The sequence below is a fragment of the Syngnathus typhle genome, linkage group LG1 (genome assembly GCF_033458585.1).
Source record: "Syngnathus typhle isolate RoL2023-S1 ecotype Sweden linkage group LG1, RoL_Styp_1.0, whole genome shotgun sequence".
Lineage (NCBI taxonomy): Eukaryota > Metazoa > Chordata > Actinopteri > Syngnathiformes > Syngnathidae > Syngnathus > Syngnathus typhle.
Genome location: NC_083738.1, coordinates 14,229,013 through 14,241,251, shown reverse-complemented (window position 1 = coordinate 14,241,251; position 12,239 = coordinate 14,229,013).

Below are 12,239 nucleotides of genomic sequence, written 5' to 3'. Positions count from 1 at the left end.
TTAAATCCCCACTCTACAGTATGTGTGCACGCTTCTGTTTGTGTATAAATACTTTAGTTTAGCACAGCCGAATGCAGATTTCCTTTGTCCAGAGAGAATAATAACTCCCAAAATACTACCCTACGATTCTATTTTGGGGTGCTAGTACTATAAAAAAATTTTTTTATATATCCTGAGTTTACAGCATGAGTCCGGAACTCATTTTGTGATTTAAAAATACCAATATTATTCATTGCAGTCTCAGATGAAGCTACAGGTCATCTTAGTTTACATGAGAGTCTCCGCGGTATGTTAAAATGCAATCAGTTTCAAATTACATCATGGATGTTTTTCTGAATATTTTTACAACTTACTTATCTGTGAAATTACTGTTTTTCCATCAGCAGGAATTTTCCATGTTGTAGTCTAATAGAGCTATCTGTATTTAATATAAGGCACATTTTGTTTTGAGAAATTTGATTCTCTGGATATTCATGGACTGCCCCAAAACATTCCCTCTTTCTTCACAGTTCACATTTGTTAACCATGTGCCACGTTTGAGCCAGAATAGGATTCAGAAAAACATTTAGGAGTACATTTTTTACATATTTTGTGCAGGAAGAAATCTTCTAGACTAAGATCCCAGGGTTTGGTGCCAACACCTTTGTCGTGGAGTCCATTGCTTTGGACAGCACCCCAGCTCTTTTTGATCTGTTGGCAGTAGACGCTAGCACTTGGTGGAAATTGAGCCACCAATTCGTCGCAGTACGGGTATTTGTTTTATTTTCACCCAATAGCGCAGCAGGCTATATGTCAATTTAGCCGAGACCAGCAATGCAAATCTCACCAATAAAAAAGATGCAAAAGAGATTTCATGTATTTAATACAATAACAGTGATAATTGTCTCAGTATGCAGCACATTGATGTATTTCGTGGCTGGCATTGATCATCAAAACAACGAAGACAATACTATCAGATCAAATAGAAATCTGTTTTATAGTTCCAAGAAATCATGAGCAAAACAAATGGTGAAAACAAAATGTCCATGGCACTTCAAGCTTTTTTGATGGATTTATAATCTGAATCAGAATATCAGTCAAAATATACCTTGGGTTAATTGGCTGCTATCTTGCTGTCAGAGCACACATTCAACAATATGAATTTCAAATATGTGTGTAGATCTTGCGTTACTGTTTTCTGTATCTTGGCTGCAGTTGGAAAATGACGAATGAGCATCAGGATTGAGTCGATGTTTTTACAGCTGGGTTGTATTGCATGTCGGAATGAGCACCAGTTACAAAAACATCCGGGCCTAGTTTGTCTTCATTATACAAATAGATACCGCCGATTCCATACAGGGGGAATTATATTTTACACTGAGATGCATGTACTGCAGTGGATCTAAACAATGAAACAACCGCATGGGTAACCACAGGCAACTAACTGTACCGCAGATTCTTACGATGCATGAAAATACACATTTAGTTTTGGATGATCCGTATCTTACCATTTGGCCCTGTGTATGGCTCTGCACTATGTGCACACCTCACTTAATGACATACAGTGTTTTCCTTTTAAAACAGTGTGTCTGGGTCATGTGTAGCTATGTATGATCTTATTACCAGAATTAAAAAAGTCACAGTTCCAAAATCGCTCCCACTTTACATCAAGAGGTACGTATGTGGTGTTTTTTTTCTCACGCCTCATCTTCTGCTAAAGTAAAGAGACATGACACCACCTAAAGTGCTATCATGTAAATTGCATGCATGGGAAAAGTGGTCTTCATGCAAGGAAAATAAAAATAAACCATCATAGAGAGAGAATGGACAAATCTTAAATTGCACAAATTGAGCCTGTTACTGCTTTAGGTTAGTCCATCATCACGTACAGTACAAGTTAACAACATATATGTTATTTATCTGCACTGCATCACTTCAGCCCATTTTCAAACTCATCTTTATTCTTTAATTTAGTGTACACAAACTTGAAATTTGTCTTTGGCATCAACTGTTTACATTTACGTATAGTACATCTCAGGGTTAGGCACACTTGCAAATTGTCTTAAAGACCTGTCATGCCTTTCTTCACATTTTAAAATAGCTTCCAGATGTCACAATAACATACCCGTTGTATCCTTTAGTCAAAAGATCAACAACTGGAATTGTAACGGCTTCACACACCATATTTATTGTCTGGACCCACTTTTTACGGGCTTACTGTACTTACAAGTGAGCAATGTACAAAAGTATGTGGACTTCTGATTGTGAATTCGGCTATGCTTCACACAAATTAATCACTTTGAACGATATTGCTTTGTGTGACTTTGTATGCAATCTTGTGAATGCTTGGAACCATTTGATTGGTGAAATGGACTTCAAACCCGGCTCGTGGTTTCATTGGCTTGAAGAAACAGAGTCACATGACAGTTTCTTTGTCAATATTTGTCAACAATGGGCTTTTGAAGCTCTTTAAGAGGCTTTTGTGATTAAGGGCTATCCAATATCAAATATTAGTGGCTACATTTAAATTGGCTGTGATTAGGTAGTGTCATCTCATATACATTAACAAAGCAAAGAAGAAAAATTAATACTGACAAACAGAAAAGCTCAGAAGGACGTACTACACGGCAACGGGTTTGGTCCCCCGTTAGTTCTCGAGCAAACGGAGTCACTTTTCATTACGTTCTAAAAGCCTGTATGGAACACAGACAATACAGAACGTGAGGCCGAGTCTGATCTTTAACAAATAACAGATAACAAACGTGTTTTCCCTGATATGACGATAAAATGTCAATAAAACAGGCAACAGAGATTTGTTTAGAATAACTTGAAAAATGTGCATTGGCTTTAGTGTTGCAAAACAAAGACACACAAACACCCTGTTAAATAAAAGTGTCAACATGAATGGCACAGCATAAAAACACCTCAGTTGCAGTCTTGGCAACTGTTTGCTTCTTCTTTTAATTAGAGCAAAAGATCACAGAAATACCAAGTGTCAATACCACAGAGAAAGGCAATATGGCAACGGCGACCTTTGAGAGCTCCTTGATCTTTTATAATGTCAGCGATGCAGCATCTTGTTCTCTGCTAGTTGTCATGCTTTTATTCCACGCCCTCATATGGAAAATTAGAGAACTGCAAAATGATAAAGACAATGGCCGTTATTTGCCATCTTAAGTTTTTGTTGCTCATTCGGAAAACTCTGTCTGTCTGTCTGTCTGTCTGTCTGTCTGTCTGTCTGTCTGTTTGTCTGTCTGTCTGTCTGTCTGTCTGTCTGTCTGTCTGTCTGTTTGTCTGTCTGTCTGTCCGTCCGTCCGTCCGTCCGTCCGTCCGTCCGTCCGTCCGTCCATCTATCTATCTATCTATCTATCTATCTATCTATCTATCTATCTATCTATCTATCTATCTATCTATCTATCTATCTATCTATCTATCTATCTATCTATCTATCTATCTATCTATCTATCTATCTATCTATCTATCTATCTATCTATCTATCTATCTATCTATCTATCTATCTATCTCTGCATGTAGTTATTCATTTATTTATTCACCGACAAAAAATACATTATGACTGTATTAAGTAATCATTTTAAAATATGTCTTCTTTGTCCTTATGACATTTTAGGACTGTGTTTTTTATTTTTACTGTATTAACCGTGGTGCCACGATGAAATAGTGGTGAGCACAGATGCTTCATCTAGGCTACGCCTTTCCTTTGTGGAGTTTGCATTTTCTCTCTGTGCTTGCGTGGGTTTTCTCCATGGCTCTGGCTTCCTTCCACATTGCATACTTCCCACTCTATTTCTTGTCTCGCTGAAATTAGCCAACCAGTATACGGGCAGACGTTGGGCCTTCCACTTCCAGGAGAGGAGCCTTGAGTATGAAAATGAGAAGACAACAGCCAATGGAAAGCATAAGCAAACTTCAAAGAAAATTGTATCTGATGAGGTTAGTCAAACCTTAATGACTTAGTAGGTAGAATATTTGATGGGCTTCTGTAACTGATGAGTGTATCCCAGCCATTCATCAGGTGTGGGCTCTTTCATCACAATTCAACCCTCTTCCTCCTACGGGAGAAACATGCTTGTTGTGTTGGTTGTTGTATTACCCTTTGGGGAACGGTAAGACTTTGTATGGCGGCCATATCTCCCAATCCGTCTTTATAAATGGCCAGCGTTTATGTTGTCAGTAGACTGGAAAACAAAGGCCAGAGCAAGCAGCTATAAAATGGCGCGAGTGATAAATGTACTCTGCCCTGCTCCATGGCGAAGGTGTTGAAAGTCAGCGAGCTCTGCAACCCACATCCATTCTGCTTGCACTCGTTCAAGCCATAAAAGATTTTATCTGTTGAAAAGATATGTTGGAATATCGTGCAAACACGATAAGGTAAAAGGTTGGCAAAATATGGATATTTATCAAAGCAAAAATATGCTTGAATTACCTTTGGTCACAGGGACTTTTATGGGTCTGTGCACAGCTCAAGACTGAGCATGTGGGCCGACATGAGGAACGAGCGAGCGAGCTTGTTTCGATGGTCTTTGCTGGTTAACTGGGAATCCTCCCTCCTGATCCGGCAACTCACAGCCTGTAGTTTAGTAGTCTAGTATGCCCAGAAATCATTGTTCTGCATCAGAGACTGCTGTCTGACTGCTGCTGGGCCAAAATTTACTTGGACGTGCCTATAAAAACAGTTGGAAGCACTTGATTCGCAAGATTGCTTGATTGTGTGCTTTCAAAGCCTATGTGTGACATTTAGGTCACAAGAAAAAATTGAGGAAAAAGTAAAAGAATCGTCTGCATACGACTACGTCTTAATGGTCAAGTTAAGTCTGACCTCTGTGTGTACTTGTACACTCACATAAGGCTTGTTCAGTGTTATACAAGCGACCTGCAGTGAAGGAATCAATCAGGTAAACTGGGTCAAAGGAGGCAAGAAGAAGGAGATGCGGGGGGTCTCAGAGGAGCGGGCCTTTGTTCCACGTTGGAGGTGGATGTAGACGAGCCCTGCGCTCCATTAGTCGGTACAAGTCTGCATGTGATGCAAGAACACTGCTACACATATCACCTCTCATGTTTGCCAGCTCCTTTATGTTCGAACGTGTGCATCCAGCCGTTGGTTACGCAACAGTTTCCCAAGCGATGCCTTGAAACCCTGAGCCCAGCGTGACTAAGGCATTAATGTCCTGCCCGCTTCAATTCCACAGAAGGACTCTACTTTGCAGAGCAAGCTCCATCAGATCAACAGGTGACCGACCGACCGCCTTATGTCCTCGCTAACCCAATAAAGCATTACATCATGCTCTCCACCTCTGAGCAGAACACGGCGATTACGGATCAAATCTCTTCAGAACCAATTTTGTCACATCATCCCTAATAAAAGTTACTATTGCAAGCGCAGCATTTACCCATACGGGGAAATAACACAGCACTGAATCAAATCAATGAAATCCATCCACCCTCCTATAATAGAAAAGATGTATTATGGTTAACGTGGTTATCCGTGCTGTTCTTTCAATTATGCATTGCTGTGTTCACAGGATTTATCAATATTTATTTTTAGGTGATGAATTTTAAATCAAAAGTTACATAAGGATTTCATTATGCATTGACACCAATTATTTTGCACGCTCAGTTTTTGTGTGTTGGTGTTGCGCATGTGTCAGACAGTATCCTTTGACGCACGGGCTGCAGGGAACTTCTATAAAGTTTAATTATATGTTGTGTTCCCAGTTGGGAGGCTGAGATTAAACTAAATTAAATTGTGTCGGGGTGCATAAAATGTTTCTGTGCTGTGGAGTTTACACACACACACACACACACACACGCACACGCACGCATGCACGCACGCACACACGCACACACACACGAAGAGAAAATGTGCTAAACCAACATGCAGAGGTTGAAGGCACCAGAGATGGGCACTTCATCCTATTTTGCCAGTCCATCCTCAACCTGGGCACTCGTCCGTCTTCGTCCCTCCATCCTTATTCATAAAATAAACATCCCCTGTGCTCATCCGTCCTCGTACTTGATAAGGGCTACCGACCCCGGTCAGTCCAAAAAAAACACAAGGAAGAAAAAGAAACCAAATTGATTAAAATGAAATATAATCCATTTATCTACACCATACAGCGGATGACAAAGAGCTGTAGCCTCACATTCACCTATTTTTGTGTCAGGGTCCACGATGTTTCGTGGCCGTTAAGTTGTGTGTTGATCGAGTCTGTGTGCGGGCGCTATCCACCTGCTCCCTCTTGATTGGTGGCTTTTGTCCCTGACTCAGCTAATCAATCAGTGCAGGGGAGAGTGGTCTCGCTGGCCGTGTTGAGTGTATGTGTTGTCTTGCTCCACATTTTCTTCATATTCATGTTAGACCCCGTTTTTCGAGGCACCATAAGGATAGGTCCTCACAATTAGGGGCTCATCCAGGACTACGGAGACTGTGTGGCTTGGTGGGTCAAACATAGATGTGGAGCGTAGGAATGGTGAAAAAAATGATGCTACAAAAGTGGTTTGGGCAAAACACGATGAAGGAAACACACACGCACGCACACACATACACACAGACACACAGATGTAGGTGGGCCCAAGCCAAGCATCTTAACATCTCCATTTAGCTGCCAACATAACCACCGTCGGTCACCAGATTGATTGGCGTAATGTAAACGTTATTGTCCAGGACGAAGGGACCTCATCTTGTCTGCTTGAAGCAAAGAGAAGTCACTTCTTCTGCAATCTGCACGCAAACATCATGAACACAAGTGACAGTCCTGTTTTAGTCTGTCGTTTTTTAAAACCATCTCGTTCTCCGGCGGCAAAATTGACCGTTGTTTTCTTTGATGTCTCAAACTAAATTAAGGATTTTGATCATTTCATTAGATAAGAGAAAACCAAAACTGAGTATTACAAGTTACAAAGATGCGTGGAGCATGAGTGCTTCTTTGTGTTTTAGAACTCTTTTATTATTATAACAACTTTTTTACAACAAGGTACTGTAAATATGTTTTTAGAACTTTACTATTAGAAAAAAATATTTATAACAAGGTACAATACTGTAAATATGTTTTTAGAACTTTTATTATTATTTATTATTTATACTTGTTATTTTTATTTTTTTTATGAAAAGGTACGTATTGCAATTGTGTGGATACTCCCTGCCTTCTGTTGGCGTGTGGGCAATTTTCGTGCCATAATTCCTCAATTTAGAAGGTTTATTTAGAATTTCAGATTTTTTTTTTTTTTTAATTTGGAAAAAAATATGCGATGTACTGAAGCTGCGACAAACGAACCGCGTTGTAGCGACGGATTACTGTACTTTAAAAAGAAGTGTCTCTCTTGGGACCGAACAAGATAGAGACCTAATCTGATGCAGTTATATAATTCAAAAGCAAAATCACAATTTATACAATAATAATGAAAAGTATGTTGGGTTGATTGACTTAGATTAATTTTTGATGTCTGAGGTTTTTCGCTTTTAATCCCGTTGACTACAAATTTGATAGGGATTAGCGTTGGGAAAATAGGAGGATCAGAATGTCTGTGGATTCTTTTTTGTTAAATCTTTCTTAGTTGCATGTCTATTTTTGGTCTTTATTGCATTGTAGTATTCAAAATATGATGCCGTGTGAGCGTTCCACTATTTTGATGTGCCATCAACACATGCCATGGTCTTAATTAGGATTAGAGGAGTGATTTTTATTTATTATAGAAATAATTGAGTGACACATTTTTACATTTAGCCAAATTAATCCGATTGTGAGGGTTTAAGACAAATATAGCTATAGTGTGTGTGTGTGTGTGTATTGAATTTGTACAAATGTTAATGTTTTTTTTCCATATTTTATTTGTTAGTATTGAGTCTTTCTTTAAATTAGACATATCCTATTTAATTTTGGATTCCTCCTTATCACTCATACAGTAGGGCCTACAAGGCTGGTTAGTGATGCTGTGTCTTTTTTTGAATAATTTTATAAGTGTCATGTTGTAATTATATGTAATTATAGCATGACATGCATCCTACAAAATGACAGCGGAGTTAATTTACTGTGGCTTGAGATTCTAATGGCTTCCAAAAAGAGGCCCAATCTTGAAGCAGGTCTCATATTTCTCAGAATGGCTAAATGTGGACAGTGATTGTTGCGCTTAAGCTAACTTTGATATGATGTTTGCTTGTGAAATTGACCCAACGGCAACAATCTGTCATTTATAATTGTCAGGTTAGTTAGATGGCCAAACTGAAATAATCCGCGACCCCGGTGACATGACTTAATTTGTTAATTTAAAAGATCCAATAAATTAACTTCCATTACAGATATTGCAGTCATCTGACATCCACTGCTCCTCATTAGGCGACATCTTCATATGCTCTGCTTCCATGAAATGATCAACACTGGGCCCTGTTTGCATGTTCTTATGAACCGTATATCTGATTAACAGGCAGACAAATTAATAGTGTCCCCTCTACCAGGGATAATGGCTGGGCTGCGTCCGTGCTGATGTATTTGTGCTGTGTAAAAGCCTTTTCTGTGTGCGACTAACACCAATGTCATGCCAATCTTTTCAGCATTGAATGGTTCATGAGGGAGGACATCAACTAACCACAGCCCTGAGCCCACACCATGAACGAGAGGAGAAGAAAGGAGTCCATTCCATTACAAGGCCCTCGTGCCTCTTCAGCCTTTGCAGAACAGATGATGTATGTGCAGCATGTGTGTGTGTGTGTGTGCGTATGTGTTTGTGTGCAGCCTGTGTGCAACCCAACTGAGTCCTCATTCTTCTATTAGTCGCATGTGTACAGCTAAACTTTGTCTTTCTTTGAAATGTGCTTATTCCTGGAACAAATATCCCGCTCTTAAAAGCTGCAATTCAAGATATTCCCTCCCTCATTTTCACTAAGAGTTTGTGAGACGTGACTCCTAAACATGTTAATTTATCAAAAACATTCACTTCTCCTAACAATCAAAAGAAGAACTCTCACAGTAGAATTAATATTCTATTTTTTGTTTTCTTGACAAATAATGGATATGGATTGCAACTCATAGATGAAACCCAAATTACAAATGTATCCATGATGTGACAGATGATGAAAGGTCATTTGTTTACCCTTGTGGTGTGGTTTGTGTGATCAGATGTTAATATAATTTCCAAATAATCCTTGATATTTAATGAACACTCCCTAAGGAAAATGGATGCATGGATGATCCGTTGATTGTGCTTGAAGGACATGCCATGAATTCTCATGGAACCCTATTATTGAATAGAAAGGAAGATTTCTTCGTAAAAGAGTTCCCGTCAATTGATTGCATGTGTGTCCCCTGTAAGAGTGGAACGTTACAAGACAATGAGCACTTTTCTATGAACTGGCAATAATTAGCTATGCATGAATTATTGCATGTCCATGAGCACTCATCTGATTAGTAGTAATATCATAGCTTGGGATTTGGCTACAAAGGCTCTAAAGCCAGCAGACCTTGAAATAAAGCTACTGTTTACGTATGATTAAAATGCTTCACCCATATAGTTAGACTTCAATTTGCCCTTAATGTGACTCAACTGGGAATAGATAAAAAACATGTGCTATTTATTATGACAGTTTGTGTCATGAAACGTCCCACCCACATGTTGTGACCACATAAAAAAACGTTTTTTTAAAAGACAAACATGTCCCATATTTGTCGACTCCAAATCACTCTGGAGTATAAGTTGCCCCAGTTTAAAACTGCATCATGAAGTCACATATTTTGGAGGATTTTTTGTTTGTTTGCTTACAAATAACCAAGAGCAATAGCACTCTGACTCAAATGCAAAATCCCCGTTCCCTCATCATGGGTGCATTTGGAAAAATGTTCCAAGCGCGCACTGCTTCTCTCCAACCGTTCGGAAAACCCAGGGCCTTGTTCAAATGTGCCGTTCGATTATTACAAGTGGCCCAAAAAAGTGCTGGAGCCCAGTGCATCAGAAAGCTCATTTCAATAGTTGGGGAGTATGCTCTGCCTCCAAACATACACACTCTCAGAGTGATGCTAGGGTGTCAGAGTCTATTTCAGATTCATGTTGATGGCAGTGAACGAGTCCTGATTGGATTTAAAACGTCCGCTTCTAACTAACAGAATTTGTTTTCTTTTTAAAAATGGCTACATTTAACTATCTTGCATTGCATTGTGGCCAAAGGTAGAATCCTTTTTTTAGTCCTGTCAATATAGGAAATCTTTTCCATTGTAGAAGCCACATGCAAAACTCAAGATCGGTCACACCTTAGTTGCCATGACTACTGACTGTTACCTTTCTTTCTTTCTTTCTTTCTTTCTTTCTTTCTTTCTTTCTTTCTTTCTTTCTTTCTTTCTTTCTTTCTTTCTTTCTTTCTTTCTTTCTTTCTTTCTTTCTTTCTTTCTTTCTTTCTTTCTTTCTTTCTTTCTTTCTTTCTTTCTTTCTTTCTTTCTTTCTTTCTTTCTTTCTTTCTTTCTTTCTTTCTTTCTTTCTTTCTTTCTTTCGCCAAATTTTACTATATATATGTGCAACTAAGTCTAAGTTGCAGGACCAGCCAAACTATAGAAAATAGTATGACTTAATTGTAGTCCTAAAAATATGGTAAGTCCCCGATATAGCAGGATGGCTAGGTCAAGCGAATAGCTATGCAGCGGAGAGTTCTACCATCTAATTAAACGCCCAACTTGCTATCTATTTTATGGTTTTATTTGTGATCACAGTGATTGCCCCCCCAAAATGAAAATTTTGGCAACTACAAATGTAAATGGACTTCTTACTAAACTGGGAAAAGCCTTGCCACAATACAGGCCCACAGAAAAGCTGCCCAGGACGGAAGAGGTCCTTACTTGATTCTTAAATAAATGTCAGTTGGCCACTATGCTATTGTTGCAGATACTCTGACCCAATGACATGGGACTTTTCAAAACAGCCTGTTTTTAGTCTAAAATTTCCCTTTTACTTGCTTTCTTAGACACAAAAACACATTCTTTCCCACAAATGATTATAGTGCTTAGACTACTCTTTCAGGACCTTGAGCTTCCTGTGGTCAGGTTAAATTCAGCGTCCATTGTGCTTCCGAAGTCACTGAATCCCTCAACTTGTACCGCTCTTCGCCTCGGAAATGAGGCACCGGCCAATCGGGTTGACCATTTGTCCTGCAGCAATGTGCGTCTTGTCTTGTTCATGGCCAAGTCACTCACACTGGCAAAGATTAACATTAGAAAAATAAACACAATTTTTTACAATATAATACTCACCAAGATGAAGAAATATGAATTTCATGCAGAAGATGAGTGTTGGTGTTAAACACTAAATGAGACACTTCTGCATTTGTATGACATAAGTGCAAAAGCATACACCTACGTATACATGCTCCAACTATCCGGTCCTCAATTATCTGAACTGGCGCATGGGCCAAACGGATCATAGGCGGGCAGTGGGGGAAGTAGGCCACAGGCACCCACTGAGTTCTTAGATAACATATATGTGTGCATGAACAGTCAATGCATCACAAGAGAGAGTGTGTGAGCGACTCTGTATGTGTGCACCTTTGAGGAGCTAAGTAAACACTCAAGGGTGGTCCTCGAGTGCATGGTGGCATATTGGCATCGCCGGGCAAAAATGGAAGGTACTATTCACCTACAGGTCAAGCTCCACGGGATTTCATAGTTCTTCACTCGATTAAAAGTATTGACAAAACCATGCGATAAATCTTACTGCAAAGGTATAATATCGGAAAGAATAAAAATGGTGACCACGTGTGAGGCGGATGGCTGTATACCTCAATCTCGTTGGCCACCTCTCGGCCCAAATAGTACGTTCATAGAGAGAGAGCTACTAAATGCCTGGCAAATATTCTCAGTAAAGTCTGTAGCAAGAATTGCTTATTCATCATAAATCAATACCACAGGAAGGAGAAGGTGATGGGGTTCTTTACCCGATCCTTTCAGCTATTGTTTGTGGTGGTCAATAGACTTGATAAGGGTGCAGAGCAGTACGTATGTTTATTTTATGTGATGTGTTCTGTTGTTGAATTTTGAACAAATGGATATATGCCGTGCATTAAACCAAAACACATAGAGAGCCTGTGCAGAATAATTTGCATTCATCAGGCGCCATCAAGGTTCATGGCTCTTGCCTGATGCGCTGTCATCCGACTTTGATGCTTTGTCATGTAACCTCAGAAAGACACTGGGAACACCTGTCTATGCTCTCATAAGGCATGCTAATGCATGCAGACACATGGTGGCCCGCTGCCTGACCTTGCTAGG